The sequence below is a fragment of the Ictidomys tridecemlineatus genome, chromosome 4 (genome assembly GCF_052094955.1).
Source record: "Ictidomys tridecemlineatus isolate mIctTri1 chromosome 4, mIctTri1.hap1, whole genome shotgun sequence".
Classification (NCBI taxonomy): Eukaryota; Metazoa; Chordata; class Mammalia; order Rodentia; family Sciuridae; genus Ictidomys; species Ictidomys tridecemlineatus.
Genome location: NC_135480.1, coordinates 184,573,791 through 184,582,066, shown reverse-complemented (window position 1 = coordinate 184,582,066; position 8,276 = coordinate 184,573,791). Strand labels below are relative to the sequence as shown.

General features: G+C 38.4%; 1 long non-coding RNA gene across 1 annotated transcript in view; it reads right to left on the bottom strand.

The window, feature by feature from the left end:
- Window positions 1-437: 437 nt before the first annotated feature.
- LOC120889863 (uncharacterized) overlaps window positions 438-8,276 on the bottom strand; it is a 101,417-nt gene continuing 93,578 nt past the window's right edge. Inside the window, exon 3 of the long non-coding RNA XR_013437262.1 lies at window positions 438-1,764. This is a non-coding gene — a long non-coding RNA (uncharacterized LOC120889863). The remainder of the gene's footprint in view (window positions 1,765-8,276) is intronic.

Sequence of the window (8,276 nt, the reverse complement as noted above, 5' to 3'; positions counted from 1 at the left end):
TTTATGGTTTGACATTTGTTCTATTTTTGTGAATATACCATGAACCATTGAATACACCATATATTCATCAGCGTTTAGTATTTTCTTAAAAATAAATATCAGGTAGCTCAAGTGATTTGATTGTATTGTTTAGATCATTTATATCTTTATTGGTTTTTTGTTTGTCTAATTGTTTATCAATTTCTACAATACAGTGTTAAAATCTCCAACTATGTAGAATTGTTTGTTTTTTCCATTTAATGATGTTGATTTTATTTTATATTATTTGAACCTTTGTTATTAAACACACACACTGAGTATCCTAGTATCTTCTACCTATTTAATAGCTAATGTATGAGACCAATAAAGAAAAAAAAATTAAAGTGACAAGGTCTGTATGATTCCACAGTAATATCTCTCTGCTAGAGCTACTTCCAGATATCTTAAAACTTGCTTCTAATGAATAGTAATAATTATATCTTTCTGCAGTGGCTGTTGAACACTTGGTTAGTCTATAGTACCTAGTTATTCCATTACAACTTATCCAGGTGTCATTTTAAAGGTGTTTTGTAGATGTGGTTGACATCATCTGTAGTCAGATGATGTTAAGTAAAGAGATTATCATCAATAGCCTGGTTGGGCCTCTTCCAATCAGTTGAAAGTCATAAGAGCAAAGCTGGGGTTTCTCTAAAAAAGAACTCCCACCTCTAAATTGCAGCTTCAGCTCCTGAACCCAATTTTTCAGTTTGTTAGCCCGCCTTACAAATTTATCTACACATGAATAGACATCCATAGGAGGAACATATAGGAGCAATCCATTACCTTGGAGAGCAGAGGTTGGGGAAATATTCCAGGTCAGGTTATATTAAAACTTGATGGGATTTGAAGGCTAGGAAAAAGGTGATAAACTAAACAATAACATATGTAAGACAAAGGGTGTGAAAAACCCTCTCTGTTGAAGGGGAAAGCACTACAATGTGGCTGGAACATGAGGGCAGGATTAAAAATGACATGGTCTGAGAACGGAAGGTTAGAATAAAGTTTAGTCATAAATTGCCATGAAGATCCCCATAAGGACTTTGTATTTTTGTATTTTGCTCCCATAATCATTAGAAAACCCTAGAATTTTGAATAAGCACATGGTATAATCAAACATATGTAAAGAGGGCATTTATACAGAAGTTGGCCTTTCACTTGTATAAAGAGGTCACAGTGTGGCATGGTTAGGACAACAGGTAAGGTTATCCAACAGAAGCCATGCTGTTCATTACAGTGCATGGGTTTGCAGTTTTGTCTGGATTTGTTCTTTCTAGATTCAGTTTCAAGCCCTTGTGACCAGTTGGTTTTCAACCAAAGTCTATCTTCTCCATCTTTTAGAAATGTAGGGGGCAGTAGATTGATCCCCGAACAATTAACAAGACTGGATGAATGCTATTCAGGTTAAGTTCAAATAGCAATCAGAGATGGTTAGATCACAATGGTGCATATGAGCAAGGAAATTCCAGCATTTGGACAGGTCAAGCATCAGGGATAATGATGTTGGAGAGCAAATCATACCAGACCAACCTCTGATCCTAAAGTAAAGACAGTTCACGGTCTGCCTTCTGTTACACTCCCAGCTCTGCGTGGTTAGAACAAGGTTATGGAGAATACATGCTGCAGTCAGAATTTCTAAATTGCACTTCATCTTTTATTAAGAAAGATGTAGAGTTTCCAGGCCTTCCAGGTCATTCTTGCATTATTCATGTGTACACAAAACCTTCTCCAAGGCAGTGGAGGTCACACCTGTAAATAAAGACACAGAGAAGAACACACATTATTTTTGTAAAATTTTGGCAACTATTTCATAACCCAAATGAGAGTTAATGTGAAGTGTTAAGGCAAGAACACTTTGGCAGTAGGAAACCATGGGAAGAAGTTAAGTGACATCACTCAGAAAGTGGCCAGGTTCAAATATTGTTACCCCATGAGAGAAATAAAGAAGGTAGCAACATTTAGCCGGAGGCTTCATGAGGAAATTGTTCTCCCCAGTGAAAGTAGTAGAGTCCCTCACAGACTCAAGCCTGACTTAGAGGGTGAATAGCAGGCATTTGAATAATGTGTTTTAGATAACAAACTTGAATCAATTGATAAAATATCCTAAGTGAACTCTGAATGAGGGCGTAAACAAAGATTGACAAAGAGAGACGTTTAATGGCTGAATGGCAAAGGAGAAGGAGAACAAGGAGCACGTGGAGGAAATTTGACCATGACTATAGAAAGGAGGTCTCTGCACACAGATTAATCCTGCCCTGACATCCTCCTGCTCTACACTAGTGTTAGAGCTCTTAGCTCAGCCACTAACCTTGAAGGGTTATTCCCGTACCAGTCCATAGAACAAGCTGCCAAGATGCAAGCATCACCAGACTCAGACTCCATGCCTCATGCCAATGTTCTCTGTGAATCTTTGTAGCCAGCACATTCTACCAGCTTCCCTTCAGTGGTTGCTGTCCAAAAACGTAAAACCCCATCGTCATCTTTCCTTGCTACTATTTCTATCCCCTTTCTGCTCTGATTTTCTTGGTCCTGGTCCCAATCCTACTGCTTCTCTGTCATTCAAACATCTGGAACCCTTCATTATAAACAAGTCTTCCCTTGTTAACCTCGTGATACAGAATCCTTCTGTACACTCCTCTGAAAACAGGATTTTGCTTTTAACCCTATAGCTGAAAGTTTCTCATTCTTCCACATTTTACTTTTTTTAGTGTCAGGAGGTAAGCGGGAGGGTTCCTTTGCTTTCCAATGCTATTTCCAATTTTTGTTTATCCACCTTTAAAAATAATTTTAAAAAATCCTCAGATCTTCAACCTCTTTCCTCCCCCATCACAGTCCCCGGGTGGCATCACAGTCTCTCCTCTTCACACGTGGTGGATTCTGGCCTCACCTCAACTCCTAAGCCATGAAAAGAGTGAGTTTAACCTCCATGTTCATGAGCCATCCTGCATCTAACATTGCCAGCCTGTGGCTTTCACCTCCAATCCATCTCATTTAAACCCAGGCATTCACTTTTATGACCATTCCCTCTATCTCCATTTCATGTGGAAGGATTCCTTCTCTGAAATATTGTTTCAATTTCTCATCACAAAAATCAGCTTCCAACCCCCTCAATACCCTACCCTCATTTTCACTGTCCTTCAACAGTTTTGATACCTTGGGTCTTTCCCAGTATGTTCAGCTGTATTCCAACTATTCCTCTTTTTATCCAAACTGGGACCCATAATAGGTTGTTCAAGGACTCTTCAGGACCCACAGTCTCCTCCCCATTTTTCCACTTTATCTATTAATAGAAATGTAAATTTGGTTTGTTATTTTCATTTATTTTTCCACTTTTACAACTAAATTGTTTAGTGTTTCTTTCCACAAAAGCAAGCGGCCATGCATTGACAACTCTACAAACTCAATTTCTCCAGTTGAACCAAGTGTGGTTCATCAGTCTCTTCATCAGCCCTTGGTTCATCTCCCTTATGTCCCTTAGACTCTTCTAAACCTTCACTGATGTCAAATAACTTGCCCAACACTCCTCCTTCTTAGCAATGATCTCATGCCTCTTGTGTTATAGAAAACTGAATCCTCTCAATCCTTCTACCTTCCTTATCTACATCCATACAAAATGCTCTCCTGCTGTTCTCAAAGATGGCACCATATTTCCTCTTAATCACAGCCAGCCACCCATCTGAGTCATTAGGGCATCCTCCCCCATTTCCCCTTGATTTTTCCATAATCTCCCTTTCCTCCTGAATTAGGCTGTCATTCCTTTTTCTGAGCCACCATGCACAAAACTTAACTCAAAATGGATCAAGGACCTAGGAATTAAACCAGAGACTCTGAGTATAATAGAAGAAAAAGTAGGCCCTAATCTTCATCGTGTGGGATTAGGCACCAACTTCCTTAATAAGACTATTATAGCACAAGAATTAAAACCAAGAAGCAATAAATGGGATGGAATCAAACTAAAAACTTTCTTCTCAGCAAAAGAAACAATCTATGAGTGAATAGAGAGCCCACATTCTAGGAGCAAATCTTTACCCCTCAAACATCAGATAAAGCATTAATTTCTAGGTATATAAAGAACTCAAAAAACTAAGCACACACACACAAAAATAACCCAATCAACAAATGGGCCTAGGACCTGAACAGACACTTCTCAGAAGAGGATATACAATTAGTCAACAAATATATGAAAAACTGCTCAGCATCTCTAGCAATTAGAGAAATGCAAATCAAAACCACTCTAAAATTTCATTTCACTCCAGTCAGAATGGCAGCTATTATGAAAGCAAACAACAATAAGAGTTGGCGAGGATGTGGGGGAAAAGATACACTGCTGGTGGGATTGCAAATTGGTACAGCCAATATGGAAAGCAGTATTGAGATTCCTTGGAAATCTGGGAATGGACCTACCATTTGACCTAGCTATCCCTCTTCTTGGACTATACCCAAAGGACTTAAAAACAGCATACTATAGGGACACAGGCACATCACAATATTTCACAATAGATAAACTGTGGAGCCACCCTAGATGCCATGAATGGATAAAAAAAAAAGTGGCATATATACACAATGGAATTTTACTCAGGAATGAAAGAGAATAAAATCATGGCATTTGCAGGTAAATGGATGGTGTTGGAGAAGATAATGCTAAGTGAAGTTAGTCAATCCCCCGCAAAAAAATGCGGAATGTTTCTCTAATATAAGGAGGCTGACTCATAGTGGGGTAGGGAGCATGGGAGGAATAGATGAATAGGGAAGACGGGTGGGAGGGAAAGGGAGGGGCAGGGGATTATCAAGGATGGTGGAATGTGATGGACATCATTATCCAAAGTACATGTATGAAGACACAAATTGGGTGTCAACATACTTTCTATACAAACAAAGATGTGAAAAATTGTGGTATATAAGTGTAATAAGAATTTTAATGCAAAAAAGTACGTGTATAAAGACTTGAATTGGCATGAACATATTTTATATACAAAGATATGAAAAATTGTGCTCTGTATGTGTGATAAGAATTGTAATGCATTCTGCTGTCATATATTTTAAAAAATAAAATCAATTATAAGAAAAAAAGAAATAAAATTTAAAAAAAAACATTTTGAAACTTTTCACTTCTAAAAAAAGAACAACAACAACAACAAAAAAAACAAGAATATCTCTTCAACCCTACCTATTCCTGTCTAATCTGTCTCCTTTTGTTAATCTAAACTTTTCAAAACCCTCACCGAAATGGCAGTCTCTAACTCACTGTTTGTTTCCTCACCTTCCACTCACTCTTCAAAATACTAACACTATACTATCAAAATTAACAAAAGCTAAAGTTATCAGTAGCATTAACTTGTCAGATATCTTGGATATTTTTCAATAATTCCCCCAATTTTAATATTCTACACCTGTTCACAAAAATTCAAACCAATATCCAGCTATCTACTGAAAAACTCCTTGAGTATGTTCCACAAACACCTTCATGTCAATAGGTACGAAACTGAGCTTCCTAATACACACTTGAGCCCATTCCATCTCCAGTCTTTCCCATCAGAGATACTGATGCTTCCATTTACTAAAACCTAGAAGGTACTTTAAATGATCCATAAAGACATGGATATCAACTTCACCTCCTTGATGTTGCAAGATTGTGCTCTCTTTTCTATCTTAGATAGCTACCCAAGTTTGTATCGTCATGATTTTTACCCATAGCATTTCAGCCACTCATCTATGGTTTCCTTGTTTCCAGGCTGGTCTGCCAGGGTCCATGCTGCAGAAGGACCCTTCTGAAAATGCAGATGAGACATGTCACTTCCTGATTAGAACTTCCAGTGGGCCCTTGCTTCCTACAGAAGTGTTCGCCACATCCCTCCTAATGGAGCCCACTGACAAAACCCCTCCTCCAGCTTTCGACTTGTCTTTCAGCAAGAAAGCAACTGAATTGCTTACTTGATGATCTTTCTCTAAGTTCGATTCTTTGATGCTGAACTCTCTTCGGCAATGCCTTTCTCCACTTGTCTTTACCCAACTTATTCTTAAATTTTTGAGTCCAGATTCTCCATTTTCCCCCTCAAAATGCATTTTCCAGAATGTTTTAATCTGTACATTGTCATATATGATTTAATCTGTACATTTTCATACCCGCATCTCTACTGCAATGCTCATGGTGGAGATTACCCATGAGCTTTCTATCCTAACAGATCCAGTAACCAACTATGTATGATAATTTTACTTAAACGGCCTGAAGCCTTTGGGAACGAGAATCTCTTCTTCTTCTTCTTTTTTTTTTTTTCCAAATATCTTCCTCTCTTGATTTCTACTGTTTGCTTTGGGGTTTGTCTCTTAGTTGCCTCCAGTATGAATGTTGGAAGCCTCCAGAACTCAATCTTCACCCTTCTTCTCTTCTGTATCTAAATTTATTCTCGAACAATATCATCTACAAAGTTTTAATACCAACTGTATGTGACAACTCTCCAGTGTTGGCCTCTCTCCTGAGCCCCACACCTGGATATTTAATTACCACCTCAAACTTAACAGTTCCTAAAAGCACTCTTGATTCATAATCTCTTTCTTTGCCCAGTCTTGTGGATACAATGGAATGGCCACACCATTAGCTAAGCTAATTCACTAATAGCTTAGCTCCAGATCCAGGGACCATCTTTGTGTACTTCATTTCTCCTGCCTTTCACTCCAAATATATCTCAAATGGGACCATTGTTCAGTATCTCTACTGCTAAAAATCAGTCCTGCTTGTCATCACACATCATCTGCTAGAGCCTCCTCTCTCCCTTTATCCACCTTGCCACCTCTTGTCCATTTTCTATACTGCATACAGTTAAATTAAATCATAAATAAGATCATATAAAACTGTTGCATAAAACCATCCAATAGCTTCCAATTGCACTTGAAATTAAAAAATCAAACTCCTTAGTCATAACTAAAGCCCTGGTGATCTGGCCCCGGACTCTCTTTTTGATCTTATTTCACTACATTAGTTTCATTATTTGCTAAGCCTCTAACCTATTCATTTTCACTCTCTTTCCATATCTTCCCAATTCAACTACCTTTGCACTTCCCAATTCAACTACCTTTGCATCCTTCTTTCAGGCATGATTTTCCTTTTGATTGTGACACCCCTGTCTTGTCTACTCTTTCCAGAATACCTCAACCCTCTACTCCACTAACTCTCTAATTGTCACCTTTCTTGTCTGTATAACACCACTTTCCACAATAGTCATATTTTAATCACATTGGTATGTTTATTTATTTTCTGTTAAATCCATGTGAGCCAAGACCTTTTCTTTCTGGTCACTGCCACATCTCTGGAGTCTAATATAGTGCCTGGAATACTATAGGCATATATGCTGTTCCCTCTGTCCTCTCTCAAAATAGTCTGTGATCTTCTTCGCCAGTGCTTCTTTATACAATGCATGAAACGGGGATTGCTAAATAAATGTTTATTAAATGAATGAATGAAGGAACATACTAACGTGAATCAACTCATGCTAGCTTCATTGGATGGACATTTTCATTTGTCCCTTGGAGAAAAAAATTGGGGGTTTATATTAGTGCTCACTATGTTCTTTATGGCATGTTATACATAAAGATGCTCAAGTCGACAGTGAACCAGCTTTATGTAGTTCTCATTCCAAGGTGGAGACTCAATCATATACAGATAATCCCTTTGCTGTCTTCTATGAAAGCCTGAGTTAGAAGATTTTTACAGGCTTGGGGCTACAGAGATACCTGGTCTGGGAGGTATGAGGTATAGATTTGGTTACTCTCAGGATCAAAGATGGCTGACCAGATAAACAGTCTCCTTGTAGAAGGTTGTGTTGGTCCATGTCTTCTAGGGGTGCCTTGTCTTACTGTTTCACTAAAGTTATCCTTTCATGAATCCAATGACCTTGTCATGCTTTTTGTTATTTGTTTTCTGCTGGTGGATGTTCCTTAGTCTGAAGGTCAACTATGAATAACCACTGTGGCTGGTTCCACACCCATCAGAGAGGCTATCCAAGGAGAGATAATTCGGAGAAAAAAGGAATTTGGCATCTAGACCCATCTCTTGGGTAGAGAAAAGCAGTGGAAACAGATGGAAAAGTTGCCAGGAAAACCCCATTTTCCATAATCATCGAGTTGACCAAGAGTTTGGCTTAGGTTTACTAGAGAACTCTAATTTCAAAACAAGAATGTGCTTCCTAATTAACTTAAAAGGGGAGAAAGAGAGTTGTTTTCAGAGCCCTTGGCAAGTCTGTCTTCCATATCATGCCTGTTTATGA